Source organism: Apium graveolens, chromosome 1 (genome assembly GCF_009905375.1).
Source record: "Apium graveolens cultivar Ventura chromosome 1, ASM990537v1, whole genome shotgun sequence".
In the NCBI taxonomy this organism is placed as follows: Eukaryota; Viridiplantae; Streptophyta; class Magnoliopsida; order Apiales; family Apiaceae; genus Apium; species Apium graveolens.
Genome location: NC_133647.1, coordinates 129,776,785 through 129,792,531, shown reverse-complemented (window position 1 = coordinate 129,792,531; position 15,747 = coordinate 129,776,785). Strand labels below are relative to the sequence as shown.

The following is a 15,747-nucleotide window of genomic DNA, read 5'->3' as shown; positions in this document are numbered from 1 at the left end:
TTCTCGGTGAAAGACTTAGGCGATGCTACCTATATATTAGGGATCAAGATCTATAGAGATAGATTGAAAAGATTAATCGACCTAGTCAGAGTACATACATTGAAAAAATATTGCATCATTTTAGGATGTAGGAGATAAAGAAATGATATGTTTCAATGTCTCATGGGATAGTGATCTCAAAAGATAACTGCCCCTAAATCATTAGATGATAAGGGTCGTTTAAGAAAGCTCCATATGCTCCAGCAATTGGATCTATAATATGTACAATGATATGTATTTATCCTGATGTTTCATATGCTTTGAGCATGACAAGAAGATAACAGTCTAATCCAGGTGAGGGTCACTGGATTATTTTCAAGAATTTCTTAAGTACTTAAAGAAGACTAAAGATTATTTTTGGTATATGAAGAAGATAGGGAACTGGTTGTAAAGGGTTACACTGATACTAGTTTTTTAACTTAATTTCTGGATATACAAGGATGATTATGTGTCTATGTCTGGTTTGTGTTTTGTCTAAATATAAGTTATGTTAGCTGGAATGGTTCACAGTAAGAACATTGATGATTCTATAATGGAAGCCGGATATATAGATACTTTTCAAAACAGCCAAGGAGACTGTTTAGTCATGTCCTTAGGCGATATCACCTTATTAATGAGATTAATGATCAAGGACATATAAATGTAAAGTGCATAGTAATGATAATGTTACAGACCCACTGACTAAGGCTTTATCATAGTAGAAGCATGATGGTCATACTAGTTCCATGAGTATTAGATACATGGGTGATTGGCTCTAGTGCAAGTGGGAGATTGTTAGTGTTTGTGCCCTAAAGACAATACTATGATGTTTTAGTTAAAGACATTTGGATTATTAATATTTATGTTATATCGATTATTCCCTTTGTAATTTATTAATTCTTAATTTACTGTGATATAAATGTTAGATTAATAAATGTCCTTGGAATATGATATGGAGTTCTATATCTCTAAGTACGTGACTTAGAAATGAGATTACGAGAATATTATCAATATTCCTAAAGGTCCCTAGTCGAGTATTATTATTAAAGGATAATAATAATGCATTAAGACTAGTGTGTTTGTTGACTGATGATCACATCTCATTGATCATAGGTATAGTGATATTAATGTCAAAGACACAGGCAGATGTACATGTACATGGTGCTGGACAAACCCGATGTGAGATTCTACATATCTGTTTTGTCATAAGAAATTCTCACAGTGATAATGATGTAATGGTCCTTAGACCTGAAGTCATTATATTTCTAAACGAGAATTAATATACATTGATTCCATTGAAAGATATCCATTACCGGGTAATGATAAAAGTGGACAATGGGTATATTATGAATCATATAAGAAATATGAATGATCAAGATGGGATTTAACCCTCCTATTTTAGGAGTGATATTATTGGCCTCTTATGTGATCTAGACTACGAAATACGTGGCCGCACTCAAATGTTGATTTGATATGATAGTCTACTCATTGATCAAGGAAACTTGGATTAAACTATGATGAGGATGACACATTACCTGCCTCTAGTTTAATCTATTATATTTGGTTAAAGGGATTATATTATATTGTACATTATTCACGAAAGGTTTAATCGATCACCGATTGAATTATTATTACTTGGGTAGCAATGATGTATTACTAGATGCCACTCATTGTTTATGATTTTAAATTAGATTTAAAATGCATTGCCAACGTAATAATAACCTATAGGGTCACACACTAAGAATGCTTGAAGGATTATTTAATTTAAATTATATTAAAGTAATTCGAATTATTTATAATATTAATTAATTTTGACTTAATTAATTAGATAAATATTGATATTCAAATTTACTAATATTAATTATGAAATTTATTTGTTAAATAATTAAGTGAAACTTAATTATAATACAATAGGCTAATAACTCTTGTGTGGCTGATTTTCTTGTGTGTGCAAGACTTTTACTAAAACCCTAGCCACCAAGAGAGAAGATGGAGAGAGCAAGAAGAAACGAATTTGTGCTAGTACACATCCAATCCTTGAGTTCAAGCATTCGTGTGGATACCGATAGAGCGTAGATCGCGAGAGCGGGATGCATGTTGATTGAACAAGATCTGGATCTCCATTAGTCAACCAATTTGTAAAGTTTCTTAAGCTAAACAATCTGATTTACGAATTAAATATCTATTTTTCACATGGATCATGCGGTGGGTTTCGAAAATTCTGATTTTTCACGTTTTTAATTACTGTTTCTGTTGCATTTATGTGCTCGAAACCCTTCATACCCGATCATTTATAATTAATCATGGCATTTTAAAACTGTAAACAAATAGCATGCATATCACATAGCACATAATCATGGTATTCATATAACAGGTAATCACATATTTCATGTAACACATAAGTCAGGTCGTCAAAACATAGGCTTCAGTATGTTCAGAGTTGGAATCAGGTCATTAACAGTGTTTATCGATCAGATACCGACTCAAAATGGCTCACCAATCAAATGACATTGCATTACAAAAGAAATTAGGTCTGAAACGTAATATTATTGGAAGCATAATGATTTTCTGAGTTTATACGCATTCATTCCGTACTAAACGGACGAACGGTTTATTTATTATAAAAAATAAGAATTAAATGGAATTAAATCAATTAATAATAATATTAATTGGTTTTTAAATTCCACAATATAATTTTTAAAAGCTTAAAAATAATTTTTAGGAATTATTTGAATTAATTGTAAATAATTTACATTTATTTAACTATTTATAAATAAAATTTATTGATTTAATGATTTAATCAATTAATTAAACTCATAATTAATTAACTAAAATAAATTATAAGTAATTAAATCAAATTGAATTTTTGAAAATAATAAAAGAAAATTATTTTTAGAATTTAAAATAATTTAGTAAATAATTTTTAGAATTAAAAATAATAAGTAAATGATTTTTGAAAATAAAATAAATGATTTTTGGAAATAAGAAAATAATTTTGAATTAAAAATAAAAAGGAAATCTCAAAAAAACTTTTCAGATTTTGGTTTCAGGACTAGAGATATCAAAGTCGGGTCAAAAAAATAACCCGCCGGGTCGATTCCCGGGTTGCCAAGAAGCTTGCCGGATCCGGGTCGAACACCGGCCGACGTTCTTGTGAGCCCAGAATCCGGCCATCACTTCCGGCCATCACTTCCGGCCACTGCAGAAGTTTTCGGCAATGCCTACACTGTTCGATCTCGCCTGATTTCTATCTAGTTTTCAAGCCAAAGTCGATTCCAAATCACCACATCAATTCATTCGCGACATTAACAACCATAAACAATGAACAGAGATCCGATTCATGCAAGAACCGAGCATTATCCAGCAACCTTAACGGAAAATCATGAATTCAAACTTTCCTTAACCAAACTCGGTAAGTCCAGTACCAAATCAAAGCTCATATCAATTACAACCTATTCTAATCATCAAAATCATCAAGAATATCATGCTTAACTCAAAAATTCGAAAAAAAAATACAAAACTCAAAAACTCGGGTTCATCAATCCCAGACAAAAACAACTCATCCAAGTTTATGAATCGACTCTCCAGATCATTTTAAAGCTATCTATAGCATCAAAATCAATCAACAATCATCATATTTCAAAATCGAAATTCAAGAACATGAACTAAAAATCGATTTTTCAATATACTTACCCTTAGATTATGAAATTGGTATCAATGGAAAGCTCTCATCAAGAGGATGATTTTGATTATTAGAACACCTGATTTGGTTTCCTAGTTAGCCCAAAATCATTGATCAAAGCTGGGGCAAGAATTTTCACCCGCAATATTTGTTCTTCAATTTTCTGAAAATAAATAAAAATCAATAAAGTAAATAAATCTGTTGGTATTTATATTTTTACATAAATTAATACTCTAAAATAAATTAAGGGTGTTTTTATCCCCTAATTATAATAATTAGGCCCAAAAATAATAATTACCGGGAATAATTTTAAAAGCAATAAAATATACAATTTATATCAAAATTTCCCAAAAATTACGAATAATTCAAAAATACGAGGTATTTGAAATACAAATAATTCTCCAAAAATATAAACGTGAATTTTGTGGGCTTTGACGTCCTGTGGGGTCCCGGTCCGTTGACTTTTGGAATACAGAAACGATCCCTAAATTAATAAAAAATCCCGAAAACATATAAAATGCATTCAAACGCACATAAAACGAGATAAAACGAGTACCTTGATAAAGACTCAATTAAATACGAGTCCAAATTGCAGATCGAATCATATAATTATAGTTTAAACACATATTAATCAATCAAAAGTTTTCCGGTCCGCACGGGAAAACAAATAACAACTATAATATTTAAATCATGGAAATAATCACTTTAAACTTATAAAACACATAATATTTATTCATTTAACATAAAATATTCACATAATTTTCCCGGATATTACATCTTTCCCCCCTTAACAGGATTCTGTCCTCAGAATCAGCCTAGGAAAACAAGTGAGGATACTTGGTTCGTATTTCGCTTTCCAACTCCCAAGTTGCCTCTTCAACCTTGGGATTCCTCAACAAGACTCGCACTAAAGACACAGACTTATTCCTAAGCACTATTTCCTTGTTATCTAAAATCTGCACTGGTCACTCTACAAAAGAGAAGTCCGGCTGAATCTCGATTGGCTCGTATTCTATCACATGATTTGAATCAGGCAAATTAAGCTTCAACATTGACACATGGAACACATTATGGATATGCTGCATGTGAAGTGGTAAAGCTAACTCATAAGCAACCTTACCCACACGCCTCAAAATCTCAAAAGGGCCAACATAACGCGGACTCAGTTTTTTTTCTTTCCAAATCTTGATAAACCTTTCCAAGGTGAAACCTTCAATAACACTACTTCACCAAGTTCAAATTCTATATCGTTTATGGCAGGATCAACATATTTGTATTGACGATCTTAGGCTGCCACTAATCTTTTTCGAATGAGTTCTATTTTCTCTTTCGTCTGCTGAATCAATTCTGGACCCAAAATCTTCCTCTCACCAACCTCATCCCAACATATTGGGGATCTGCATCTTCTCCCGTACAAGGCTTCGTAAGGCGGCATTCCAATACTGGCATGATAAATGTTGTTGTAGGAGAATTCAACCAATGATAAATGTTCATCCCAACTTCCTTCAAAATCTAGCACACATACCCTTAGCATATCTTCAATAGTCTGAATCGTCCTTTCACTTTGATCGTCTGTCTGCGGATGATACACGGTACTCATATTCAGCTTCGTTCCGAGACAATCTTGAAAACTTCTCCAAAATCTTGAATTAAATCGAGGATTTCCGTCTGAAACTATGGATACTGGAACTCCATGTCGTGTCACAATTTCCTTCAGATATAACCGAACCAATTTATCCATTGAAAACCTCTCGTTGATAGGAAGAAAATGTGCTGACTTTTTCAATCTGTCAATAATAACCCAAATAGCATCATGATTTGCCCTGGTTCTCGGTAATCCAACTATGAAATCCATTGCTATATGCTCCCACTTCCATTCTAGAATGTCCAATGGTTGTATCAGTCCACTTGGTCTTTGATGTTCCGCTTTGACTCGCTGACAAGTATAACACTTACTTACCCATTCTGTAATTTCCTTTTTCATGCTTGGCCACCAAAAGTTTTCTCTTAAGTCTCTGTACATCATCGTACTCCCGGGATGAATTGAGTATCTGGAGTTGTGAGCGTCTCGAAGAATTTCATCTTTTAGCTCGGTTATGTTGGGTATCCATATTTTAGAAGAAAATCTTAATATCCCTTTATCATCCTTTTGACTCCCTATCCCTTCTCCTATCAAACTGTCTCGTTCATTACTCATTACTTATTCCTGACATCTTCTTATCTTCTCTAATAGTTATGGATAAAAAGACATTGCACACAACACATTTGTAGACATACTTGGGGTACTGACCTCTATTTCAAGCTTCTCAAATTCCTTGATCAATTCCTCAGATGAAGTGATCATATTTAACATTTCTTTCTTGCTCAGAGCGTCGGCCACCACATTTACTTTACTTGGATGATAGTTGATAGTGAAGTCGTAGTCCTTGATTAATTCTAGCCATCTCCTTTGCCTCATGTTCAACTCCTTCTAGGTAAAAATATATTTTAAACTCTTGTGGTCCGTGTAGATCTCGCACTTTTCCCCATATAGATAACGCCTCTATATCTTCAATGCAAACACTATAGCTACTAATTCAAGATCATGAGTTGGATACTTCTCTTCATGTAATTTCAGTTGTCTTAAAGCGTAGGCTATCACCTTGTCATGCTGCATTAAAACACATCCCAATCCTTTGTACGAAGCGTCACTGTAGATTCCAAAATTTCCTTGATCGTCTGGTAAGACTAGCACTGGTGAAGATACTAATCTGTTCTTTAATTCCTGGAAACTCTCCTCGCACTCCTCGTTTCATTCAAATTTCTGGTTCTTTCTGGTGAGCTTCGTCAATGGCGTAGCTATCTTCGCAAAATCTTGCACGAATCTTCTGTAGTAACCTGCCAATCCCATGAAACTTCTTACTTCTGTTGGTGTTTTTGGCATTTCCCAGTTGATTATAGCTTCAATCTTTGATGGATCCACTTCCACTCCTTTATTGCTAATCACGTGCCCAAGAAATCATACTTCTTTTAACCAAAATTCACACTTTGAAAACTTTGCGTACAATATCTCCTGTCGCAGTGTCTCCAGAACTATCCTTAAATGCTCTGCATGCTCTTCTTCCATCTTGGAATATATCAAAATGTCACTTATGAACATGATCATGAATTTATCCAAATACTTCTTGAATACTCGATTCATCAGATCCATGAAAGCTGTTGGTGTGTTGGTTAATCCAAATGCCATTACCGAAAACTCATAATATCCATATCTAGTTCTGAATGCTGTCTTCGGAATGTCCTCAGGCTTAATCTTCAGTTGATAATATCCCGATCTTAAATCAATCTTAGAAAACCATACAACGCCTCTCAATTGGTCAAACAAATCATCGATCCTTGGCAACAGGTACTTTTTCTTGATGGTCAGCTTATTTAATTCTCGATAGTCAATACACGGTCGCATACTCCCGTCTTTCTTCTTGACGAACAGAACCGGTGCGCCCCACGGAGATACGCTGGGCCTTATCACTCCTTTTTCCAAAAGATATTGTAACTGAGTTGTCAATTCCTTCATCTCCACTGGTGTCATTCCATACGGTGCTTTAGATACGGGTTCTGTTCAGGATGCTGAATCAATCGCAAACACAATTTTTCTGTCGGGAGGTAACCCTGGAAGATCGTCTGGAAAGACATCTGGAAACTCATTGACAACTGGAATTGCTTCGAGCACGGGAACTTCTTTCTTGGTGTCTACCACATGGGCCAAATACGCCTTACAATTCTAACCCAATAACTTCTTCGCTTGAGCTATCGTAAAGAACTTCTTTTTTTGCTTACTCCCTCGAAATATCACCATCTTTTTACTATCCAATGTCTGAAGTCTCACTTTTTTTGTTTTTACAATCAATCTGAGCATTATTCTCTGACAACCAATCCATTCCTAAAATAATATCAAATTCTCCCAACTTAAAAATGATGTCCTCCTATCTCAATGTCATACCTCCGACACACTCAGTCGATGGGAACTTGGTTCTTATTAGCTAGCTCTATTATTAATGCTTGTTCTAACAATTCAACTTCGCAATAGAGTTTATCAAAAAAATCTTGAGAAATAAATGACATTGTAGCTCTAGAATCAATTAAAACTTTAGCATCTATGGAGTTGACTGAAAGCATATATGCAACCACGTTGGAACTCTGAACAGAATCCTTCATCATCATGTTGAAGGTTCTGGCTTTGGGTTGAGCTTGTTGTCCTTCAATCCTTGGCACATTCTAGGATGGAGCACCTATAATCCTTAAAGTGTTGCTCGTTGTACCTTGTGTTGGGCAATTTCTAGCGATATGCCCTGGCTTTCCATACTTATAACAAACAGCTCCCAAATTCTGACCTTGGGTCGGATTCTGATACACATTAGCAAAGTGTCCCTTCCTGCCACACTTGAAACAAGTCACGTTGGCGTTACAATTCCCAAAGTGCTTTTTTCCGCAAAACTAGCAATCTGGTACTAGTGGACGATTGGACCTCTGCATATTTGAATTCTGAAAATGGTTGCCTTGTCCTCCATTTTCTGATTGTGGTCTTCTGAATCCTACATTCTTGTTACCTTGAAACTCTGGCCTTTTATCCTCCATTACCTTGATGTTGACCTCTCCTGAGGTTTCTATTTTCCTTTTCTTCCCATCCTTTTCTCTCTAAGATATATCACTTCTACTTTCGATCATCATCGTTTTCTAAACCACTGCCACATATGAAATTAACTCAAACATGGCCACTCTATTCTGAATCCAAAACTTTAATCCCTGTTCAAACCTTCTTGCTTTCTTCTCATCTGTATCAACCTGATCTATAAACTTAGCTTCATACTCAGCGACAGTAAGATCACTCTATGTCAGGTTCAGAAACTTGATCTCCATTTGATTTTTCATGTACCTTGGGAAATACTTCTCCAGGAACAGCTCTAAAAATCTTTCCCAAGTTACAAACTCACCTCCTTCCAATGCTCGCGTGGATTCCTACCAATAATTTGCCTCGCCCTTCAGAAAGTAGCTTGCAAACTTGGCCTTCTGTTCAGTTATCGATCCGACTGTCAAAATCCTTCTCAATCTCTTTGAGCCCTGCATTGGCTTCCACGGGGTCAGTACTTCCCTTGAACTCAGGTTGCTTCACAGCTTGAAACTGCTTAAAAGTCACTGGAGGTGGTGTTGCTGCTTGCTGCTGCTGCTGCTGTTGCTGTTGTTGCTGTTGTTGCTGTTGTTGCTGATGCGTAAGATGCAACATCTGTTGTTGCATCAGTCCCAACATCTGGACAATCTCTGGATTTGTACGACTCTCGGTATGATCCTCTCCTGAATTATTCCTCCTCTTTGGTGCCATTATTCTGGTAAGAAACAAGCAACATATATAATAATTTGTAAAGCATTGTGTCAAATATGTAGCAATTCTTTAGCATATTAAAATTCTCAAGCATTATCTCTTTTTAAAATGTCATAAAATTGCTACCATATTAACACATGCGACATGATTATCACATAATCTTGCTTATTATCTCAAGAATAATAACACAAAGAAAATTTAACGAAGAATTATCCAAACCTCCCAACTTTTACTCAAAATCTCAAATAAACCAACAAACGGTGGATAGGGTTGCAACACAACCTTCCAACCTCTTTCATCACTTCTTACCATCCACAAAAACCAACAAAATAGCAAGGCAATGATACAATGGACTATAGCCAAATACAAAATAGGAAACTTGAACAACTTAGCTATAAACCAGCCCAATAACCTAAACTTAATCGTATAAGAACTAAACTACATGCGCCTATCTTATGTGATCTTCATATGACTTGCTTATGATAATTCTAAGACTGTTTTAGTGACCAGAACCTGTAGCTCTGATACTAACCTGTGACGCCCTCCAAACTCGGGGTCTAGATTTGGGGGTCACTAACTGATAAACCATAATATAATAAACACAACGGATTTAAATAATAGATATGACCCCTTGCATGCAACTGGATCGAGCACAGATTATAGTATGGAATAGGAACTAATACAAACCAAATGTTATTACAACTTAGAAGTCTAACTAGTTTTACAAACTATTCAAATTTTATTACAAACCTCTAGACTATTCAAAGGTCCCAAACTGTCTACCTGGAAACCACACCAAACTATCTACAAGCACTCGACTTCTGATCAAACCTGGAACTCAAGCCTGCTCTGGCTTAGCTGAAAGATTAGAATAATAAACAAGTATGAGAGAAAGAAGTGCTCAGCAAGCAGTATAAAGTGTTCTTGAAGTGATAAATCACATTTTGATAATAACTGAGTAACAGGATAAAACCAGTGATGTTTGATCAATAATAAAAGCATCATAAGGTATCAGCAATAAACGATAATTTTTAGATTGGAATCTATCTCCGACGGGCGTACTATCACGTGTTGATCAACCCGTGTGATAATACTGGATCATGGTTCGTAAAAACATATCCCAAAATATGAATACTCAAATAAAAGGCAAAATAACTGCCTGTGGCAGAAGTTATATCATAATATTTCTTATGATGTATAGCCCTCCGCTGGACCGTCCGTCCCAGTCATTTACGCATTCATCCAATCCATAAAACATTTTGATCAAAGGAGTCGAATCAAACGACATCCTTAACAATATAACTCCCATTTTCTCATGGTCCAGAGCTATCTCAACAACTGATGGCGAAATAACTAGAACAATTAGTGATTCGATAATCCCAATTCAAAGTTCCACTGTATAGGGTAATTTGTAGCGAAATATAAAACGTTTAACTATTCTGAACTTAGAATAGTATAGAAATTGAAAAAATTGAGTTCAGAGTCAATATCACTTGAAGGATAAGTGAAGATATATATACTTGCATAATAGGATTCATAATAAACATCACTTGAACAATAAGTGAAGGTAGGCATACTTTCCTGGTATGCTTGAAAACCTTTTACTATAACCCTGTCTTACAACTTCTGGCTACCGACTATATCTAAAACTTGACTGCACTCCTTGTTACTTGATTTTTTAAATGAAAGGAATATCTTAATTGACAGAACCCAACTCAATCGACGTAACTATACGTCTTGACATCTACCCGATCATTTATAATTAATCATGGCATTTTAAAACTATAAACAGATAGCATGCATATCACATATCACGTAATCATGGTATTCATATAACACATAATCACATATTTCATGTAACACATAAGTCAGGTCGTCAAAACATAGGTTTCAGTATGGTCAGAATTGGAATCGGGTCATTAACAGTGTTTATCGATCAGATACCGGCTCAAAATGACTCACGAATCAAATGACATTGCATTACAAAAGAAATTAGGTCTCAAACGTGTTTTTATTGCAAGCGTAATGTTTTTCTGAGTCTATACGCGTTCATTCCGTATTAAACGGACGAACGATTTATTTATTATGAATAAAATAACAATTAAATGGAATTCAATCAATTAATAATAATATTAATTGGTTTTTAGATACCACAATATAATTTTTAAAAGATTAAAAATAATTTTTAGGAATTATTTGAATTAATTATAAATAATTTACATTTATTTAATTATTTATAAATAAATTAAATTGATTAAATGATTTAATAAATTAATTAAACTCATAAATAATTAACTAAAATGAATTATAAATAATTAAATCAAATTGAATTTTTGAAAATAATAAAATGTTATTCCCTAACGATACAACAAGAATTACAAAAGGGGGGTTGAATGTAATTCTGGCTACTTTTTCAAGATTTTAAAACATTTCTAACTCGACAAATATATAAGTGTTTGATTTGCAGATTACGGAATGAAGTAGTTAAGTAAATCAAGACACAGAGTAATAAAAACACAAGTTTTAAAATTTTCTGGTAGATTTGAAAGTATCCACCATATATATATATATATATATATATATATATATATATATATATATATATATATATATATATATATATATATATATATATATATATATATATATATATATATATATATCGAATGAGAACTCTGTGAAGCTTGAATAGCTCACAACTGCTTACAAGTAGAACAAACAAACTACAGAGAAATTCTTGACAAGTACAGCTATTTTTCTCTCTCTCTTAAAAATGTGTTTGCTTAGTCGAATGTTCTACTAGCTACACTTGGTTTATATATCATCAAATCTACATGGCAATAAGACAAAATAATAAAACAAAACATATCTAGTCTAACTCCATGCTACTTCACTACTCTATTCCAGCATCTTTGAATATCTGCATAATAGCATGGAAATAGAAATGGTTCTTTGTTCTCAAATTCCTGCTTAACAGGTTGCCACATTCCTTTTGCAAACACCCAACACATGTGACTGTGTTGTCGCTGTCAATAGATATTTGAATTCGTCATCCGTCGGGTACAGGTTTGTCATCCGTCGAGTAGCTTTGTTGATCATCCGTCGGGTAGCTATTTGTCACTTGACTCCATTTCACTTATACATAATTACAAGACATATCATATTTACAATTAATCAACCTATTCTTCATATCCACTTGTAGACAACATGACACATATGCTCCTACATAATCTACACAAAAGATCTTATTTTTACATAAGCTACTCACCCGGTGGATGTCAAATTGTCATCCGTCGGGACTAAAATAAATCATCCGTCGGGACTATATTTGATCATCCGTCGAGTACTACAAAATACACTAAGTTAAATCTACTAAGGTGTTTTGTTTAATTTATCATCAAGTTCACAACATATTCATAACATAAAAGAAAATAATTTTTAGAATTTAAAATAATTTAGTAAATAATTTTTTGAATTAAAAATAATGAGTAAATGATTTTTGAAAATAAAATAAATGATTTTTGGAAATAAGAAAATAATTTTGAATCAAAAATAAAAAAGGAAATCTCAAAAACACTTTTCAGAATTTGGTTTCAGGACTGGAGAAAATAATAAGGCAAGTGTTTCTTCTCTTCCTTGTAATATAATTGCAAGTATTTATAATGGTTCTTGTTCTATATTGCAAGTACTTTGAAGTACTTAAACCTAAACCCTGATTCTTATTGATCTTGATCCGCAAGCCTGATTTCTTGTAAACCACTGATTATTGAATTCTTGGATATGAACCACTCATATACGATACTACTCCACAAATACATATCTACCACATACCGATTCTTGATATGAGATTTCTTAACATACCAGCCGTTATGTCTTCTATAATAGAAGACCAATTCTTACAACTCTTGAACCTTTGGTCTTCTGCTTTCTGATTATGTCCTTGATTGAAAACCAACCTTTATGATTTCCTTGTTATATCTTCATGGAACTATGAATCACCCTATACTTCGAGATAAGTGTGTTTATGATTTAGCTTATTAAAAATTATTTATTTATCATGTTATTATTATAGAATTGGATTGTTTTCAAATATGGACAAGATTCGTGGTCGGGCCAGATTCGTGGTCATAATAGGCCAATGTGTGCCTTTGATCCAGTATGTAGAGTAAAGCTGGGAGCCTTGTGTTGTGTGGCATTTATGATACTTTATTACGCTTCATAAAGCTCTGAATTGGTGTGTTTGTACTCAAGTTGTTGGTGTTTTAATGTGTTTTCTAGTGTTTTACGTTCTCAGGCATTCTCCAGGTAATCAGGTGAATTATCATGGTTTTTGTGCTAATTGGGTGTTAGGATGGTGTTGGAATAAAAGCTCGTGGAAAACCAACTCAAATCAGCCAGGAAAAGAAGAAGTCGGAAGTTTATCCAGGGAGTCAGCGCTCCCGCGCTGTGATAGCGCGCGACCACACCCAAAGATCAGAAGCTCAGCACGCCCGCGCTGGTCAAGCGCGCGGTTGCGCCAGGTCGAGAAAAGAAATTAAGTATCTATTCTGATTTTGATCCAGAAGACTTCTACTCTGCATGGGGCTGCTATATATACATAAATAAGTTTGTTTTTTTAGGGAGAGACGTACAAAAGCTAAGGAAAAGGAGTAAAGAAGACCGGAGAGCACAATTCAACCAAGGCGAAGAAGATCTAGTTTATTCTTGTGATTCTTTGTTTTAGTTGTAATGTTGGATGCTAGTTTTCTTATTCTTGAACCTTTACTTGTGTTTCATACTTGGTTTTATTAAGTATAAACACTACGTTTATTATAGCATGCTTTTATTGGAACCCACGTTGATGATGAGTCCGATTATGGGTTAATCGTTATCGTGGGGTTCTAGCGGATTTATTTATGAATTTCTTTAGTTAATTTGTTTCGATGCTTTAGCGTGTGGTGACTGTATGATAACCTAGTATTGGTTGTGCTTATTTGTCTTATGAGCGTCGCAAACTTATAAGATAGCGTGTTAATTCTTAATGAAGCTAAATTGAATTTAAGGATTTAGAATTTGCCATGCTAGCCTAGGTTTATATGTTATTGTTATGTATGATTCGAAGGTAATTTTAACCATCTCACTTCCCCATTGAAATCACGATAGATAACTTGTCCATTAAACCGTTATGTTGTCAAATTATATAGACATATAGGGTCTCAATATAATTGGTTTCTATTCAGTTTCTATCTCTTTTGTAGATGTCTGGTAGTATGGTATTCGTACAACGAAAGTTGGCAATTTATCAGTTTCGTGTTATCTGATTAGTGTAATAATGATTACATGCTAAGGTTAAGAACGAAAAGGCTATTGAATGAAGTACTTAATAAAGTTAGAATCTCATGTATGTGTCATATATTATTCAACTCTATTTACCCTTTTTAGTTAATGTTCTTTAGTATAATTCTCATTAGTTAAGCATAGTATTATCAAAACACAATTTTTTATTCGTCTTAGCATTGAATAATAGCCATATCATTGTTGCATAAGTGCATAAATCAAAAGGTTAATTTAAATTAGTCCATGTGGGAATGAACTAGAATTAATTCTATATTACTTGCGAACGCGTATACTTGCGTGAATTTTAGCGCGTGTTAAGCGCCTAACAAGTTTTTGGCGCCGCTGCCGGGGTCTTCAGTGTTAACTTTTAGTTTATGTGTTTGTCATCAGTGATCGTTAAAGTTCATTGACTCGGATATTGTTACTTACCTACGCTTTTTCTTTGTCGTGTTTCAGGTACTCTAGTGAGCGTGTATGCATACGCGTTCGCGAGCTCGTAAGAGAACTTTGGATCAATCCGAGGAAGGAGCTGTAGTGGTTCGAACGGAAGTTTTTGAGGACAAAGAGAAAGTAGCAGAAGAAGAGAAAGTCAAGGAACCAGCTCTAGTAGTGATGGGAGATCAAGCAGAAAATCCTAAGGCTCTGATGGACTATTTTCAGCCTAAGATCAATGATATTCAATCAAGCATCATCAGACCAGCCATCTCGGCTAACACTTTTTAGATCAAGTCGAGCACGATTCGATGATACATAATTCAGTTCAGTTTGGGGGTTCTCCTACAAAAGACCCCAACATGCACATCAGGGATTTCATCAAGATTTGTGACACTTTCAAGTTCAATGGGGTGACTGAAGATGCTATCAAGCTGCGACTCTTCCCATTCTCTCTGAGGGATAAGGCAAAGTGCTTGTTACATTCTCTACCACCAGGGTCTATCACCACATGGGAGGATCTTGCTCAAAAGTTTCTCACTAAATTCATTCTGATGGTGAAGATAGCTGCAATCAGGAATGCTCTTACTCAGTTTGCTCAGCAAACTGGAGAATCTCTGTACGAGGCCTGGGATCGATATAAGGAGATGCTAAGGAAGTGCCTACACCATAGCATGCCTGATTGGATGATTATAAACTATTTCTATAATGGGTTAGGCGTTTAGTCTAGACCTATGCTCGATGCAGCATCAGGAGGAGCCCTGTGGGCTAAAAGCTACAATGAAGCTTATGAACTAATCGAACTGATGGCTGCTAATGAATACCAGAATCCTTCTCAGAGGCTAACTCAGGGCAAGGTAGCAGGAATTCTGGAGTTGGATGCAGCAACTGCCGTGACGCCCTCCAAACCCGAGGTCTAGATTTGGGGGTCACTAACCGATAA

The 15,747-nt window shown here is 34.7% G+C and overlaps 1 non-coding gene across 1 annotated transcript; it reads right to left on the bottom strand.

Moving 5' to 3' along the window:
• Positions 1–15,373: 15,373 nt before the first annotated feature.
• Positions 15,374–15,480, bottom strand: LOC141683453 (small nucleolar RNA R71). Its single transcript, XR_012560304.1, has one exon. It is a non-coding gene; the product is annotated as a small nucleolar RNA R71 (small nucleolar RNA).
• Positions 15,481–15,747: the final 267 nt, after the last annotated feature.